This window comes from Oncorhynchus kisutch, linkage group LG14 (genome assembly GCF_002021735.2).
Source record: "Oncorhynchus kisutch isolate 150728-3 linkage group LG14, Okis_V2, whole genome shotgun sequence".
NCBI classification, from domain to species: Eukaryota; Metazoa; Chordata; class Actinopteri; order Salmoniformes; family Salmonidae; genus Oncorhynchus; species Oncorhynchus kisutch.
In genome coordinates, this window is record NC_034187.2 from 7,605,869 (window position 1) to 7,613,257 (window position 7,389).

The window sequence follows — 7,389 nt, forward strand, 5'->3', positions numbered from 1 at the left end:
GCTCTCTTAGTCTTGTACTGGTGACCTTGTGACGAGATGATGAGACCACAGTGAGATGTGAGACGAGATGATGAGACCACAGTGAGATATGAGACGAGATGAGACCACAGTGAGATGTGAGACGAGATGATGAGACCACAGTGAGATATGAGACGAGATGATGAGACCACAGTGAGATGTGAGACGAGATGATGAGACCACAGTGAGATGTGAGACGAGATGACGAGACCACAGTGAGACCACAGTGAGATGTGAGACGAGATGATGAGACCACAGTGAGATGTGAGACGAGATGATGAGACCACAGTGAGATGTGAGATACCATATTGTTGGCCATAGACCATAGTGTTGGCCATAGACCATAGTGTTGGCCATAGACCATAGTGTGGGCCATAGACCATAGTGTTGGCCATAGACCATAGTGTTGGCCATAGACCATAGTGTTGGCCAGACCATAGTGTTGGCCATAGACCATGGTGTTGGCCATAGACCATAGTGTTGGCCAGACCATAGTGTTGGCCATAGACCATAGTGCTGGCCATACCATAGTGTTGGCCATAGACCATAGTGATGGCCAGACCATAGTGTTGGCCATAGACCATAGTGTTGGCCATAGACCATAGTGTTGACCATAGTGTTGGCCATAGACCATAGTGTTGGCCATAGACCATAGTGTTGGCCATAGACCCTAGTGTTGGCCATAGACCATAGTGTTGGCCATAGACCATAGTGTTGGCCATAGACCCTAGTGTTGGCCAGACCATAGTGTTGGCCAGACCATAGTGTTGGCCATAGACCATAGTGTTGGCCAGACCATAGTGTTGGCCATAGACCTATAGTGTTGGCCATAGACCATAGTGTTGGCCATAGACCATAGTGTTGGCCAGACCATAGTGTTGGCCATAGACCATAGTGTTGGCCATAGACCATAGTGTTGGCCATAGTGTTGGCCAGACCATAGTGTTGGCCATAGACCATAGTGTTGGCCATAGACCTATAGTGTTGGCCATAGACCATAGTGTTGGCCATAGACCATAGTTACTAACGTTACCATCTGATGCTAACAGCAACATGTCTGTCTTTTAGAATTTGTCACACCCTGACCATAGTTTGCTTTGTATGTTTCTATGTTTTGGTCAGTGTGTGATCTGAGTGGGCATTCTATGTTGTGTGTCTAGTTTGTCTGTTTCTGTGTTTGGCCTGATATGGTTCTCAATCAGAGGCCGGTGTTAGTCATTGTCTCTGATTGGGAACCATATTTAGGTAGCCTGTTTTGTGTTGGGGTGTGTGGGTGATTGTTCCTGTCTTTGTGTTTGTTACACCAGATAGGGCTGTTTTGTGTTGGGGTGTGTGGGTGATTGTTCCTGTCTTTGTGTTTGTTACACCAGATAGGACTGTTTTGTGTTGGGGTGTGTGGGTGATTGTTCCTGTCTTTGTGTTTGTTACACCAGATAGGGCTGTTTTGTGTTGGGGTTTGTGGGTGATTGTTCCTGTCTTTGTGTTTGTTACACCAGATAGGACTGTTTGGTGTTGGGGTGTGTGGGTGATTGTTCCTGTGTTTGTTACACCAGATAGGGCTGTTGGGGTGTGTGGGTGATTGTTCCTGTCTTTGTGTTTGTTACACCAGATAGGGCTGTTTGGTGTTGGGGTTTGTGGGTGATTGTTCCTGTCTTTGTATTTGTTACACCAGATAGGACTGTTTGGTGTTGGGGTGTGTGGGTGATTGTTCCTGTGTTTGTTACACCAGATAGGGCTGTTGGGGTGTGTGGGTGATTGTTCCTGTCTTTGTGTTTGTTACACCAGATAGGGCTGTTTGGTGTTGGGGTGTGTGGGTGATTGTTCCTGTCTTTGTGTTTGTTACACCAGATAGGGCTGTTTGGTGTTGGGGTGTGTGGGTGATTGTTCCTGTCTTTGTGTTTGTTACACCAGATAGGGCTGTTTTGTGTGGGTGATTGTTCCTGTCTTTGTGTTTGTTACACCAGATAGGGCTGTTTTGTGTTGGGGTGTGTGGGTGATTGTTCCTGTCTTTGTGTTTGTTACACCAGATAGGCCTGTTTTCGGTTTCTCACAGGTTCTTGTTTTTTGTATATGGTTCTATTTTCATCTTTATTAAAGATGTACTCTTTGTGTCTCTGTACTCTTTGTGTCTCTGTACTCTTTGTGTCTCTGTACTCTTTGTGTCTCTGTACTCTTTGTGTCTCTGTACTCTTTGTGTCTCTGTACTCTTTGTGTCTCTGTACTCTTTGTGTCTCTGTTCTCTGTACTCTTTGTGTCTCTGTTCTCTGTACTCTTTGTGTCTCTGTACTCTTTGTGTCTCTGTACTCTTTGTGTCTCTGTACTCTTTGTGTCTCTGTACTCTTTGTGTCTCTGTACTCTTTGTGTCTCTGTACTCTTTGTGTCTCTGTACTCTTTGTGTCTCTGTACTCTTTGTGTCTCTGTACTCTTTGTGTCTCTGTACTCTTTGTGTCTCTGTACTCTTTGTGTCTTTGTGTCTCTGTACTCTTTGTGTCTCTGTACTCTTTGTGTCTCTGTACTCTTTGTGTCTCTGTACTCTTTGTGTCTCTGTACTCTTTGTGTCTCTGTACTCTTTGTGTCTCTGTACTCTTTGTGTCTTTGTGTCTTTGTGTCTCTGTGTCTCTGTACTCTTTGTGTCTCTGTACTCTTTGTGTCTTTGTGTCTCTGTCTCTGTACTCTTTGTGTCTTTGTTACTTATAGACAATTGTACATGTATTTAATCATTCTTGTTTAGCATCAGATATTGTATCCCTTGTATATGTAATTATCACACGTATGTATCTGTGTGTTATTATAGGTGTATTCCATAAGGCTGAACAAAACACGTTACATATTTAAATGATCTGTTTTGGTTTAATGTACAATTTATGAAATATGTACATATTTCCTTGTGCTTAACCCACAAATATGAACTATGTCAAGTAAAATCATATTTTTCTTTGAATTAATAATATGCAAATGTTTCATTGGTGCTCATAGCGCAGTACTGGATTATAAAGTGTTTAAACAATGTAATACATTTCTGTATAGTGCACATCACTGTTACTCGTATGTTCTGCTTGCAGTGCTTCAGGTTAACAATATGGTGACAGTGTAGTATGTTGTGCTTCAGGTTAACAATATGGTGACAGTGTAGTATGTTCTGCTTGCAGTACTTCAGGTTAACAATATGGTGACAGTGTAGTATGTTCTGCTTGCAGTACTTCAGGTTAACAATATGGTGACAGTGTAGTATGTTGTGCTTCAGGTTAACAATATGGTGACAGTGTAGTATGTTGTGCTTCAGGTTAACAATATGGTGACAGTGTAGTATGTTCTGCTTGCAGTACTTCAGGTTAACAATATGGTGACAGTGTAGTATGTTCTGCTTGCAGTGCTTCAGGTTAACAATATGGTGACAGTGTAGTATGTTGTGCTTCAGGTTAACAATATGGTGACAGTGTAGTATGTTCTGCTTGCAGTACTTCAGGTTAACAATATGGTGACAGTGTAGTATGTTCTGCTTGCAGTACTTCAGGTTAACAATATGGTGACAGTGTAGTATGTTGTGCTTCAGGTTAACAATATGGTGACAGTGTAGTATGTTGTGCTTCAGGTTAACAATATGGTGACAGTGTAGTATGTTCTGCTTGCAGTACTTCAGGTTAACAATATGGTGACAGTGTAGTATGTTCTGCTTGCAGTACTTCAGGTTAACAATATGGTGACAGTGTAGTATGTTCTGCTTGCAGTGCTTCAGGTTAACAATATGGTGACAGTGTAGTATGTTGTGCTTCAGGTTAACAATATGGTGACAGTGTAGTATGTTCTGCTTGCAGTACTTCAGGTTAACAATATGGTGACAGTGTAGTATGTTCTGCTTGCAGTACTTCAGGTTAACAATATGGTGACAGTGTAGTATGTTGTGCTTCAGGTTAACAATATGGTGACAGTGTAGTATGTTGTGCTTCAGGTTAACAATATGGTGACAGTGTAGTATGTTCTGCTTGCAGTACTTCAGGTTAACAATATGGTGACAGTGTAGTATGTTCTGCTTGCAGTACTTCAGGTTAACAATATGGTGACAGTGTAGTATGTTGTGCTTCAGGTTAACAATATGGTGACAGTGTAGTATGTTGTGCTTCAGGTTAACAATATGGTGACAGTGTAGTATGTTCTGCTTGCAGTACTTCAGGTTAACAATATGGTGACAGTGTAGTATGTTCTGCTTGCAGTGCTTCAGGTTAGCAATATGGTGACAGTGTAGTATGTTCTGCTTGCAGTGCTTCAGGTTAGCAATATGGTGACAGTGTAGTATGTTGTGCTTCAGGTTAGCAATATGGTGACAGTGTAGTATGTTCTGCTTGCAGTGCTTCAGGTTAGCAATATGGTGACAGTGTAGTATGTTCTGCTTGCAGTGCTTCAGGTTAGCAATATGGTGACAGTGTAGTATGTTGTGCTTCAGGTTAGCAATATGGTGACAGTGTAGTATGTTCTGCTTGCAGTGCTTCAGGTTAGCAATATGGTGACAGTGTAGTATGTTCTGCTTGCAGTGCTTCAGGTTAGCAATATGGTGACAGTGTAGTATGTTGTGCTTCAGGTTAACAATATGGTGACAGTGTAGTATGTTCTGCTTGCAGTGCTTCAGGTTAGCAATATGGTGACAGTGTAGTGTGTTCTGCTTGCAGTGCTTCAGGTTAGCAATATGGTGACAGTGTAGTATGCTCTGCTTGCAGTGCTTCAGGTTAGCAATATGGTGACAGTGTAGTATGTTGTGCTTCAGGTTAGCAATATGGTGACAGTGTAGTATGTTCTGCTTGCAGTGCTTCAGGTTAGCAATATGGTGACAGTGTAGTATGTTCTGCTTGCAGTGCTTCAGGTTAGCAATATGGTGACAGTGTAGTATGTTCTGCTTGCAGTGCTTCAGGTTAGCAATATGGTGACAGTGTAGTATGTTGTGCTTCAGGTTAACAATATGGTGACAGTGTAGTATGTTGTGCTTCAGGTTAGCAATATGGTGACAGTGTAGTATGTTCTGCTTGCAGTGCTTCAGGTTAGCAATATGGTGACAGTGTAGTATGTTCTGCTTGCAGTGCTTCAGGTTAGCAATATGGTGACAGTGTAGTATGTTCTGCTTGCAGTGCTTCAGGTTAGCAATATGGTGACAGTGTAGTATGTTCTGCTTGCAGTGCTTCAGGTTAGCAATATGGTGACAGTGTAGTATGTTGTGCTTCAGGTTAACAATATGGTGACAGTGTAGTATGTTGTGCTTCAGGTTAACAATATGGTGACAGTGTAGTATGTTCTGCTTGCAGTACTTCAGGTTAACAATATGGTGACAGTGTAGTATGTTGTGCTTCAGGTTAACAATATGGTGACAGTGTAGTATGTTGTGCTTCAGGTTAACAATATGGTGACAGTGTAGTATGTTGTGCTTCAGGTTAGCAATATGGTGACAGTGTAGTATGTTCTGCTTGCAGTGCTTCAGGTTAGCAATATGGTGACAGTGTAGTATGTTCTGCTTGCAGTGCTTCAGGTTAACAATATGGTGACAGTGTAGTATGTTCTGCTTGCAGTGCTTCAGGTTAGCAATATGGTGACAGTGTAGTATGTTGTGCTTCAGGTTAACAATATGGTGACAGTGTAGTATGTTGTGCTTCAGGTTAACAATATGGTGACAGTGTAGTATGTTGTGCTTCAGGTTAGCAATATGGTGACAGTGTAGTATGTTCTGCTTGCAGTGCTTCAGGTTAGCAATATGGTGACAGTGTAGTATGTTCTGCTTGCAGTGCTTCAGGTTAGCAATATGGTGACAGTGTAGTATGTTCTGCTTGCAGTGCTTCAGGTTAGCAATATGGTGACAGTGTAGTATGTTCTGCTTGCAGTGCTTCAGGTTAGCAATATGGTGACAGTGTAGTATGTTGTGCTTCAGGTTAACAATATGGTGACAGTGTAGTATGTTGTGCTTCAGGTTAACAATATGGTGACAGTGTAGTATGTTCTGCTTGCAGTACTTCAGGTTAACAATATGGTGACAGTGTAGTATGTTGTGCTTCAGGTTAACAATATGGTGACAGTGTAGTATGTTGTGCTTCAGGTTAACAATATGGTGACAGTGTAGTATGTTGTGCTTCAGGTTAGCAATATGGTGACAGTGTAGTATGTTCTGCTTGCAGTGCTTCAGGTTAGCAATATGGTGACAGTGTAGTATGTTCTGCTTGCAGTGCTTCAGGTTAGCAATATGGTGACAGTGTAGTATGTTCTGCTTGCAGTGCTTCAGGTTAGCAATATGGTGACAGTGTAGTATGTTGTGCTTCAGGTTAACAATATGGTGACAGTGTAGTATGTTGTGCTTCAGGTTAACAATATGGTGACAGTGTAGTATGTTGTGCTTCAGGTTAACAATATGGTGACAGTGTAGTATGTTCTGCTTGCAGTACTTCAGGTTAACAATATGGTGACAGTGTAGTATGTTGTGCTTCAGGTTAACAATATGGTGACAGTGTAGTATGTTGTGCTTCAGGTTAACAATATGGTGACAGTGTAGTATGTTGTGCTTCAGGTTAACAATATGGTGACAGTGTAGTATGTTGTGCTTCAGGTTAACAATATGGTGACAGTGTAGTATGTTGTGCTTCAGGTTAACAATATGGTGACAGTGTAGTATGTTGTGCTTCAGGTTAACAATATGGTGACAGTGTAGTATGTTGTGCTTCAGGTTAACAATATGGTGACAGTGTAGTATGTTGTGCTTCAGGTTAACAATATGGTGACAGTGTAGTATGTTGTGCTTCAGGTTAACAATATGGTGACAGTGTAGTATGTTGTGCTTCAGGTTAACAATATGGTGACAGTGTAGTATGTTGTGCTTCAGGTTAACAATATGGTGACAGTGTAGTATGTTGTGCTTCAGGTTAACAATATGGTGACAGTGTAGTATGTTGTGCTTCAGGTTAACAATATGGTGACAGTGTAGTATGTTGTGCTTCAGGTTAACAATATGGTGACAGTGTAGTATGTTGTGCTTCAGGTTAACAATATGGTGACAGTGTAGTATGTTCTGCTTGCAGTGCTTCAGGTTAGCAATATGGTGACAGTGTAGTATGTTGTGCTTCAGGTTAACAATATGGTGACAGTGTAATATGTTGTGCTTCAGGTTAACAATATGGTGACAGTGTAGTATGTTGTGCTTCAGGTTAACAATATGGTGACAGTGTAGTATGTTGTGCTTCAGGTTAACAATATGGTGACAGTGTAGTATGTTGTGCTTCAGGTTAACAATATGGTGACAGTGTAGTATGTTGTGCTTCAGGTTAACAATATGGTGACAGTGTAGTATGTTGTGCTTCAGGTTAACAATATGGTGACAGTGTAGTATGTTCTGCACAGTTCTGC